The following is a 12246-nucleotide window of genomic DNA, read 5'->3' as shown; positions in this document are numbered from 1 at the left end:
GGGAGTGAGCAGGATAATAGAAAAGATTAGTGGATGGATGTCTGTATCAGAGTCTTTGTATGTCGTGGATATGTCAGTGGTTTTGGAGGGTGTAGTCAGAGACGCTTTAAGGCACGGGCAAAGGGGCTCTGGACCAGGGCCCCAGTCTTTCAGGATGGGGTCTTATAGAGACAGCTATGTTCTGCAGAGAGTCTTACCCTGATGATGTGGTTAATTCTTGAACAAATTGTTTTAAATACTGTTATACTTTAATTTATTTTTAATGTAGGTGATGTGAGAGAGCATATTAGGGACATTTCGAAGAGAAATGATGTGTTTAACTTTTAGGCAACATCCATAAAAAGATTATTTTAGCTCAAAACAGGACATCACATATTAGAAATGGCAGGGCATCGCCAAGATTATTTTAAGTAATTTTAGTGAGCTGCTGCTGTGTTATATATTGAAAACAACAGTCCCTACCCCTAAATATTAGATGAAAACACATTTAAAATGTGGACGAGTGTGCCTGTGCGCTGTCAGTGACCTGGCCAAAGAGGACATGAAAAATCTGAAATTGGTAACATAAAATCAAATTTGTTTTGAACAGGGCCCCAAAAATTCGTTTGGCCCAGAGCCCCCAAAATCCTTACGATGTCCCTGGGTGTAGTACTAGTTTCTGTGTCTGTATATTTCGGTATTTGTTTCTATTTTTTACTATGAGTTTCTCTGTATATTTGTGTTTGCCTGAGTATGTGGGTGTGAGTGTGGAGCCAGTTTTTGAGGTTGGGACAGAGGTGGTTGGTGGGGCGTGGTGGTGGGAGGATGGGTTAGGGAAGAGGAAGGACCTTGAGATGAAGGGGCAGGGTTTAGTTGGTGGGAGGCAGTGATGTCTGAGGGGTTGTTAGACGTGCCACGTCTCTTTGTATAGCACAATCTGCACTGTTTGCTGTCCTGAAAGGCTGGTAACTCAGTTACCTGTCCCACTGGAGGGCATGCAGCGGTGCAGTCTGGCCAACAGAAATGCTGTTCAGTACATCTAGAACCTCCTCAAACATCACTTCTGGTTGGGCAGGAGCAGAGATGCCTGGGGCAAGGAGGCCAACATTGGGAGAAATAGTAGTGAAGCTGATGATCGTCTTGGTGGTGGTGGACAATGTTGTAAGTCCATGAGAGAGTGTTGGTTCCACCACCATATGGGGCTGGTTTTCTGTGGAGATGTCTGATTCTGTTGAGCTTGAGTCCTCCTCTTCAGCCCTTCACCCTCATGCCACTGGACCCTTCAGTTTCGGTGTTACCACCTTCAGACTGCCAGCAGACATCTACTTCCCTACCTTCATGGCCAACGTCGCATTCACTCGTTCTGGAGAATGCTGATAAATGAAAATAAGACCTATGATTTTATGTACCTGATTTTCATAACATAAAACCTTTTTGTAAAACCATTTCCTAACTTGCAAGGATTGAGCTGCTGTGCACAGCACAAATGTATCATGACACTAAATGCTAGTCAAAAAAAGCACATTAGATAGACACTTTAACATGATTCAGATATTTGAAGGATGCTTAGCTATCATATGTAGCAGAGTCAGTGTAAATGACTCCACACCTTTCATATGATAGTTAGGGCATAAATGAAGGTAGACAGAATATGTGAAAACAGTTGCATAGTATAAATGCATACTGCATCATCAGCATCAACACATACATTTATGTGTAAACCTTACTTTCACCAGTATTCAATATATAATGCCATAATAGATATTTCCACACACATTATGTGTGAATTTGTTAATGTGCTGTATGTATAAACAACACATATTTAACTCCATATATAAAAAATTGGTAACATTTATGTACTTGAAATTGTAATATGATGTTGCCACAATCATATTGTCCTGTTGTTGTAATAACTTAAGGTTTGTTTTAAAGATCCTAGAAGATGAATATACATTTCACCATAAGTAGAAAATGTCATACAACACTCAATGTCTACATTTCAGAAGCTTAATGATTGTTTTGTGTATAGTCAACAGCTGGTAAGCCTAAAACATTCATAAATTGCATTCCATTAAAATATATGCGTTACTGCTTGATTGGATTCTCACATATTGTGATATTTACCATCATTTCTCTAACAATTGGGTAACTTCATTTTTTAAAGCCTAATAATGCACACCCCACCAACTATACATTGGCCCTCACTTCATGTATATGTGAGAACACAGTGCCTCGTTAATGCCATTCTGCTAGTTAATGTCTTATCCACTTTGCATAACACTATTAGAGGTCATATACCATAAATATAATGTGTCATGATTCTATGAACAGGATCACCAGTGCTATAGTAATGTCTGGGACACCTGCAAATATAGCTAAACCTGCTCTCTTAAAATTGTAATGTCTTTATCTGCCGAGGTTGAGTCAGCGCACATGTATGTGCACAATCTCTGATTTCATTTTAGTACTGCTCCTTCACCACTTCATAAAAAGCACAGTACAGATTAATATTTATCTACATATGAGGCCTACATGGCCATGCAGTTGTTCTCAGTATGAAAACATATAAGAACGTGTATCCTTTTTCCAATCCTACATTTTGTATTATAATTAATATCAGTCACCCCTGAGGAATGTTATATGCAGGTATAGTCTAGGCTTATGCATGTGAATATTTATGAAAATATAAAAACCACTTTAAGGTGCAGCTGAATGCCACATACATATATGGTAATGTATACAACTACTATGCACAGAATATAGACCTACTCATTTGTTACCTGCAGGATTCGTTCTCTGTCATCCAACTCACTATAGTTGGATACCAGAGATTGCTTTATAATCTCCATACAGGTTGTGATAATGGGTTATGGGCAGGCCAAAAGTGACCATCTTCTTTTTGTGTGTGTGTGTGTGTGTAATAGTTGGCCAGGGCCACAATACCTTTACATTGATCACTCTTGCATACTCAAAAAGGATATGTGATGTAACTATAATAATGTAATATGTGGGCAGGAAAAATAACCACATTTATAACCAAAACATGGGTTTCTTGTAGATCCTGGGCATTTCTTGTTTTCTGAAAACATACAGTTTAGTAAGACAGTGTATTTTTTGTAACATGTAATTGAGAACTTTCATTATATCACACAGCATTTGTTCATTTTAAACATTGCACAGATACGTGTCTCAATTTTACTTCAGAAATATTCCTTCATGGACACTTTTTTCAATTTCAGATGTTGATTTGTACAATTTAAAGAGCAGTACACATATATCTGCATCTACTAATTATGTTTCGTTGTAGAAACCTTCTTCGCATGGACATATCAATTATTTCCATGTCACAACTCTTCATCAGACTATGGAAATCACTTTGGCGTAAGTGAATAAAAAAATAAGGCTTATTAATCCAACAGACTTGCATATGATAAACTTACAACACCTTTTGAAAATATGTCCTCAGTGTGTAGCTGTTACAACATATACTCCTCCTTATGTAGTTGGTTTTGAAAACAAAAGTACGTTCAAACAACAGGCCACACACAGACCATCATACTTGCATATACCCATGCCCTCAATGGTGTGCTGTCACAACATATACTCCTACTCATGTAGATGGTCTAAAACAAAATTAGGTCATACAACAGGCCACACATAGAACATCATACTTACCCCCTTGCTGCTGCTCTCTGGCCTTCAGCTCCCCATCAAGTAGGGGATAGGCTACCAGTAATATGCAGGCCATTACGTGGGTCAGAGGGTGCCATTCCCACTTCCGGGATGAATTCCCCAGCTGGATCTGAGCTACCATCTTGGTCTTGCGATGCAGGTCCTCCAGTCGCTTGCAGGCTACGGCGCCTATGGATCCCCAAGGTCCAAACCTTTGTCGCAATGGCCCTTCAGATTGGTCTTTGTAATGGGGGCTGGCCTACGATATGAGAAAACATAAAAATAGTACAAAATGGTTTAGTGGTCTCACCAGAAATATTTTTATAACTTCTAAACAACCAACCTGTGTTCAGGCCAATTTAAATACCACTTTAAAGTGTTTTGACAACACATGAACAGAGTTTACTTAGCTACTTTATTTTCATAAACATGATTTTTGCATCTACAAATATTTAAATATATTTGTGTGTAGCATCAACATGTGTACATATATTTAAGTTATACCTCATGAGCCTTAGCTTTATTTATATATGTGTATACACAAATCCTAGGTAAGATTATCTTGAGTTTTGTAAGTATATCTTATTCTAAAAAGGAATTTTAATATTATTTACACTTCTGTATAGGGAATATTCAAATGTAAATTCAATCTTATTGCACTTACCTACTAATTGCCAACTGCAACCTATAAATATATATGTTTCCTCATTTATCATATTATAATTAGAACATAAAAAGGTTTAGATATGTGTCAATAACCTATGTATCAGTATTACTAGTCTACGTTGCCCGTGTGTCTTTTATTTTCTGCCAAAGTGTAGCTCTTTGAAAAGGTGTATTGATAGTATCATGATATATTTAATCCAAATCTAGAAAATTAAGCATAATATCAACAATTCATAATGTGTACATACTGTGTGAATGTATCTGCATTGTATTGTTAGCACTTCTAATGTATTTGCAAAGTACAATTGCAAAAGCAAAACAAACCACCCCGTAAGCACACTGTAAATGCAACAGTGACTGATATATTTCTGTATGAAATATATTTTTTATAACTCCACTACAACCTAATGGAAACACATAGCACTGTAAATGTTAACAAGATGTGATTAGCTCCATTTATATACCTCAAATCCCATATTTTCCCTCTGAAGTTAATTTAACATGTGTCGCATCTCCACAATGTTTTACTGACATAATAGGGGTATCTATCAAAACGTATTTTTGTTAATAGGCAGAAACATATGAGAAAAAATGTAAAAATGTTACCTGTTGCTGTGGTGAGTATGCTGAGACAGGACCACATCGGTGAGCATCTCCAGCTCCTCAGGGGTAAAGTTAGGGGCACTGCCGCTAGTAATTTCCGCCATGGTCGCCAACAGTTCAGGTGGAGCAGCAATCTCTGAGGAGGTCTGTACAGTACCAAAGCTAGGAGGCAAGTGAAAAGGTGTTAAAGAACGCAAATGTCACTGCGATGCATACATGCATCAATGGAGGCATTCTAAAACCAATGGATATTGCCAAATCCATCGGCCCACATTAACCTGTGGGACTGTACTTTGCTGCCGTAGGTTACACTTCCTAGACATATTAGTTCCGTCTGTCAGGACGCAGAGGTCAGGCACTCAGCATTTGCAGAGGGACATAGCAAACTCCCTAGTAACACCTGAAATGGTGGGTTATGTGGTGTATACACATCGGAAGTGTGTTTCTTATAGTGTCAATCATCAGTGTGCAATAGCGGAAGTAAACTGTATACCTATATTGTACGTGGCACAATTTATACCTCCGTTGACAATTTTATAAAAATGTAATATTACGGCGGAGAGGGTGGTGTGCGCGAACAGAGGCTGCCCCAGGCGATGGCAACGAATCTGGGGAAATTGGAACGCATTTAGAGGCAATATCTGTGAACCCTCGGTGGCGGACTCAGAGTCCGAGCTGAGCGACTGAAGCTGAGCCATTCTCACCACCTGGGGTGCGACTTGATGTAGGGTGGGTGTGCGTGCGGGGGGCGGCGGGTGGTGGATATAGAGGTTGGGGTGTGTGTGAATAATAGTCCTACTACATGTCAGGAATTGCCAATATGCCAGCAGAGGTACTGCACAGATATACTATGTAATGATGAAAGGTGTATTTTTGTTTTTGTTTGTGTTAATAAAGTGTTTTAAAAAAATGTAATATTATAAAACTATGCATAGTGCTAAAGTGCATCTGCTACATGCCTGATGTCATTAAAAATATGGCATTCTGAAAGTTGTATTCCATTTTCACTTTCATAGTGGAGTACACATTACAAAATGTATAATGAAACCACATTTTGTCTAAGGACATCACATGTAGTTCCAATTAATTAATAATATGTATGTGTAGTTATGTGAGTTTAGTCATCAAGAATTTCACAGTGTTTTGGATGTCATAATTCTCAAAATATAATTTTTTTAATGTTATTGTTTTTGCATGTATACTTATCTATTTCAATGATGGTTTTCAGAGACATCCTCCAACTTCTTCAAAACAAGCCTGCCAGATTGCGTAGATGACAACTAAGAATGTTCTATCCTTTTCCTGAACTTCATGAAAAAATCTGAAGTGATCAAGAAATATTGCCTAAACCGCCAAACTATCTTGGATTTATGCCATCAAGTTGAGCCACAACTTCTGCCTTTGAACCAAAATCCTACTGCAGTCAAACCACTGATGAAAGCTATGGCAGTTCTTCTTTTTTTTGTCAGAGAATCATTCCAACACACCATAGGAGACTGCAACGGAATGTCCCAAGCGATAGGAAATCATGGCAGTGATGTTGACCCTCAGAAACAGCTTCATCCAATTCCCAAGCAATGCAGATGAATTAATCTGAAAGTTGAATTTCATGCTTTGCGTGGCGTTAAATATGTCATAGATGCCATTGATGGGACACACATTGCTTTGGAACCAACACACAACAGAGAACAAGTGTGACTCAGGGTGACTGTTGGCTCAACAGTTGCAGGTTTAGAGATCATGGCAGGTGGCTTCTGGAGTTGCAGGGTCTCCCTTTCTGTGGAAGTGGCTGGTGTACGGTCCTCTGATGTTGTGGGTGCACAGAAAGGGATAGATGACTCAAGAATAGCTCTTCATATGTCCCAAAACCCACTCTGCACCATCCAAAATAGGGAGCACCAAACAAATATCTGCTTCTCAATTAGGTCATTGTGCTCCCTTTGGAACTGCTTGATGTCACCCATGAGCTCTTTACTGTCTATAAAGAGCTCTGTGACCTGGCCCAACTGTTCTTCATGGCAGGAGGCTGCTCCACTGATATTTCCCCCAGAGTTTTCCTAAACCTATGGGCATCAGTAGACTCACTCTGCTGTCCAAACGCTGGCCTGCCCCTACCCACACCACCCTGTCACCTTGACAGAGTTGGCACCATCACACCGGGTCCAAGCTCAGATGTTGGTGTTGTAGCCACCAATACTGGTCCTACAATATGAAAGGACATGATGAGTGTAAGTACATCTATGTGTAACAATATAAGTGTAATGGCAAGTCTCAGCCTTTTTAGTGTCATAATGCATATTCACACATTCAAAAAGTTAAACACATCCTTGATAAACATGCAAATTTAGACGTTAAGGGAGACGCAAGTTTAATACACCTTTGATTGTAGCATGAATTTACACTTATTCAGTCAGACTTAGAATCAAAAACTTTTCCTCAGTATGATGATGTGATATGATCAGTATTTCTATCACATCACACTTGAAAGCCATCTGCCTAGAGTCATATCAAGTCCTTTACCATGTTGAGCTCCCTTACTCAACCAGATATTGTCATTGTTACTGTATATTTGATAACTACATCATATTCATTTGACATTTATTTGAGATGAGACATAACTTGTAAAAATAAGCAACCACAAATAAATACATTAGATTGTTAAATACTCAATAGGTCCCCATTGTACACATAATAATCCAAAAGTTACACAGTAGGTGTAAAACTTCATATACAAGCAATTCTCCTTAAACTCTATGTTTTGATTAGTAAATACAAGGATTGTTTGAAGAGTGTGACACTTGAATAGATGTCCAATGAGTCCCAGATATGGTATGATGACAGTGACAGATCATAAAAAGCAATATTATGTATTTAAAAGCATTATCGCAGCTCCACTCATTGACCACTAACTGTGTAGCAACGGTTGTGTACTGCACTAAAGAATAATTCCATGTAGGTTACGTAACAATTTAGCAATTTTCTTACACATAAATTGTAATTCTTACTGTTGACCACTGATGAGATGAACAAGTACCACACAAAGCAAATAGCATGCATTTCCTACGTTATATGTACATGCTTAGAAAAAAACATACACAAGGTGGTTACTTTTAACTTCAGTATGACACATTTAAGCATGAAGTACTGCTGTTGTGATAGCATTCTGAAAACGGGAATGAGGTTAATACATGTTGAGACATTATAGTCCAGTAAAAAAGGCGGTCTCAACAAACACTTATCAGAACGTTTGCAACTCATTTATGGGAAATATATAGCTTAGCAACCTATTTTTGGGAATTAAAACACAATTATTTATAGCATACTGCAGAGAAATAAGTTACTAGTTGATAATTAATATGCTGTGCTTATAGTCACCTGTCTCCGTTCCACCTGGGCTTACTTAAAGAGTGCGGCATAATAGATGGGCGAGGGGGGGTCCCCAGTCTTTTCTACATGAAGAGGAAACCCTCAGTGTGTCTCTAAAGCAGCTGCAGGGTGCAGCATACCCTGGGGTGACACCGCACAGACCCAGGACTGAAAAGAAACAAAATAGCGTATTTGTTTCTCTTCAGTCCAAGCCTGCCAGGTACCTTACATGAGTGGGTGGGGGCCCCTGACGGAGGCATTCTCGACAGAGCTTTGCTCCTGTTGGAGGGGAACAGGCAGCACAGAAATGACTGGAGGAGAGGCAGGGTGCCACCTTTCCCAGAGAAAAATGCTAGCCCTCTCTTTCTTCATGTTTTAAATATCTGTAAAGGACTGCGCATGGTTCTTAAGTAGAACTTCATAAGAAATAATATGCATTCATTTTACCATTGCCTTTCTGTCTTTGTTTACTCAGGTTATCAATCAGGAGCCATTAGGCCAGCTGAAAACACACCTTAAAGTGTTTTCTTCTTACATTAACCGTTAAAGTTATATACTGATAAGGGAAATAAATACCAGGCAGGACATTAAATGCTAGTCATTGCAAGTGATTTCCTAATATTTCTATTAAATGATTTGGATAGAACCCCAGAGTTCTTATTTCCCTTGGGCATGCTTTGCATAATGTATTTGGCAATAGTTAAAAGCAACATGCAATACATATAGTTTAAAAATAATTGACAAGAATATACCAATAAAAGCACAACATTGAAAAACGACAGTGACCAGCTTTACTCAAATACTTCCAAACACTTTGTGTATGTCAGTCAGTCAAACCTTTTATTTCAGCTAAAAGCCATAAAATTTACAGTCGAAGAACATACAATTCAATTTCAATAAAAAAATCATACAAACCTCCTTTTTACATTAAGTTAAAATCAACGATGATTAAAATGAATGAATATTAAATAAAACAGTTCTACTATTCCCAATGGCAACAAGAGTGATCTATTGTGCAAGTATTCTTCTTCAAAATAAGAATTTGCATGTAAATAGTACACTTCAATGAACAGGCCGTACAAATATTAGTATCCTCGATGTTGACATTAGGAATACACAACATGGAAGAGGATAGGACACTAAATAAATCTTCTTTGCCTTTTACTGCGGACTAACTTATCATAGGGGGTAAATTATCTTTAGCCTTCTTCCTCTAATTCCAAGCACAGAACAAATAGTGCAAGACTGCCAGTGCTAATAATTCCCTGCAGTGTCTTACTCCCATGAATTTTAGGGCCACTATCAGCCATTCCTTACACGGGTTTCTATATTGGTGGCAAAAGAACATAAAGTGTTCTACTGTTTTCACGATATTAGGGCAGTTTGGGCAGAACTTGGAGTTTAAAAATGTCTTGCCCCATTTCATAGTGTGGGTTCTCAGGGGCAGTATGCCACACCTGAATTGGACATATAAACATTTAGGGGGGCATGGGTACATTCGGTCCATGTATGGCTCTAGGCTAGGTGTACATTTATGTATAAGGAACTGCCCAGTTATGCTGTTTTCCTAGTATATTTTCCAAGTTTGCAGTACAATGTCCTCCCAGAACCTGTTTTTTACTTTCTGGGCATCACTTTTTCTTTAAAAACATTTTTTTATTTTAAAATAAACATTCAGTGGTACATGATTATTTCGCATTAGACAGTACAAGTAATGAGCACAATCAGGCATATAGTATCTCACTGTTACATACGCATTCACAGTAGTCATAGAACTGAATCATGGGAACATAGTTACAAAACATTGTCCTAGAGTGTGGACCATTGTCACCATGAGCACCATTAGTCGCTGTCATCCGATGGTTCTGTCTCTTGTTGGGCATCACTTTTAATAAACAGCTCTGGAGTTTCCCTTATGTTTGCCATGCCTATTCTATGGGAAATATATTTTATCACCTTCAGCCAGGGTGTATTTAGATCCCTATCAAGGGACACTAGCTCTTTCAAAAAGTCCTTATACGTTACTAGTTCCCTGGTGGACCAAAGTCTGATCCAATATAGCAGGGGTTTAAGTAAAACCACTAGGTGTATTGGATTAAGGGCTAGATCATATCTCAATGGAATGATAGGGGAACTTGGGGGGAGATTGAAAAGGCCCCTTAAAAACTTGTTTTCAATCCTTGTCAGCATCTCTGCTGTGGCGTGGCCCCAGATCTCTGCTCCAAGTCACTGATGCTCTGTATCCGGTAATAACCGGAGACAGAACACCTCCTGAGGCAGCCCTGTACTTTATCCCTAGGGTTGAGGTTTTAATTTGGAGAATGGCTTTACTTTTCTCCAATTGGGGATCCCGTGACTGGCTATCACTTAGCCTGACTCCCAGGTAGTCAAAATACTGGACTTTCTCAAAGGAGACCACCTCTATAAAAACATTTCCTCTATATGTTCTGTGAGGGTTGATGGTCATTACTTTAGACTTTGAAGAGTTTAATTCTAGACCTCTTTCCTCACAGAAGGAGACAAAGTCATTTAGTTCCGCTTGCAGCCCCATTGGAGTACGTGAAATTAGCAGGGTGTCGTCCGCAAACATCAGAATAGGCATAGACACACCTGTTATTTTAGGGGCATCATGTTTGCAGTTCATCAGTCTGCCTACTGCACCATTGATGTATAGGCTAAAAAGGGTGGGGGCGAGGAAACACCATTGTCTTACCCCTTGGTTGATCTCAATCTTATCTGTCAAGTCCCCTGCGCTATTCCACCTGACCTTTGCATTAGTGATTGTATGTAGGATTTTCAGTAGCTTTATATTTGTGTATGTTTTTTTTTAACCAAAGTAGTCTATAAAGCAGATTGCCTTTGTGTTACATAAAAAGATTCAGTGAATTCAAAATTTAAATAACCAGTTTAAGTTGCAGTATTGTAAAGCAGAGATAGCAATCTCTCTTTTATCCGATGTATCTATTTTTGCAACCTGGTTCTTGTTATTTTGCTTTTGCCATTATAGACAGGACTACAAGTGCCAGAATGCAATGCATCAACAACTCACACCTGGAATGATAAAATGTGAGTTCACTGTGTCTAATGGGTGAATTCTTGCACACATATACAGCAGGAAAGCATTTTCCTTCATTGTTTCCACAAAGTATGTTTGTCTTTACTGGAATAACAGTAATGTTAAGCAGCATTGCAATTGTAGTTTCCAAACTAAAATCCTTCTCTCATGTATAACAAGGGAGTCTGTGATACCAAAGCATTGTCCATGGGCCTGCAAGGAAGGGGTCGAGCGCATAATTTTATTGGGCAGATGATGATAATGCCAGGCGGCAGTAAGAGAATTATTGCTGAAAGGGGAGTTTGAAAGGCTTTACTAAATTGCCAAACGGTTTTAGTGCATATTAAAAGGCCATTTTGTGTTTGCAAACCCTAATACTTTGTGGAGAGCAAGGACTGGGAATCCAAAATATTTTGGTTTTTAGGTTCTATGTTAGGTAAAGAATTAATTTCTATTCAAGTGGTATGTTACAGCTAAAGTTTTAAATAGGACTTTCTTTTAATAATTTTCCAGTAAAATATTTACGTTTCTGTTTTGTGTACTTGAAAACAAATTACAAATATAATAAATAGAATTTAGGTCTGCTGGTTTCACTGTGGACAATCCCATGTCTAGACTATAATTCATACTGCAAATATATATATTTACTGCATTTATTGGAATGGCGAGAAGTGGTGGGGGCCCCACCAGCATATCTTGCAGGGAGGGCCCCCTCAAGTGTCGTTGCACCACTGGCAAAGACTTCAGTATGTCGGATCCCATACGCCTTTTCCTTCCAGGGCAAGAGGTTTAGGGGCCTGGAAGAATCACCAACAGACTGCTGAGCCGCTCGGTGTGCTTTGGAAGCCAGGGATCTTACCCTCCCCCACAGATCATTCCAGCACTTGAGTATTTCCTCCTGTGAA

The 12246-nt window shown here is 38.9% G+C and overlaps 1 long non-coding RNA gene across 1 annotated transcript in view; it reads left to right on the top strand.

Annotated features, from left to right (window-relative positions):
- LOC146860849 (uncharacterized) overlaps window positions 1-11949 on the top strand; it is a 52074-nt gene extending 40125 nt beyond the window's left edge. The window contains exon 2 of the long non-coding RNA XR_014978882.1: window positions 6149-11949. This is a non-coding gene — a long non-coding RNA (uncharacterized LOC146860849). The remainder of the gene's footprint in view (window positions 1-6148) is intronic.
- Window positions 11950-12246: the final 297 nt, after the last annotated feature.

Source organism: Triturus cristatus, chromosome 3_1, assembly GCF_964204655.1.
Source record: "Triturus cristatus chromosome 3_1, aTriCri1.1, whole genome shotgun sequence".
NCBI classification, from domain to species: domain Eukaryota; kingdom Metazoa; phylum Chordata; class Amphibia; order Caudata; family Salamandridae; genus Triturus; species Triturus cristatus.
This window is presented reverse-complemented; position numbering and strand designations above follow the sequence as displayed.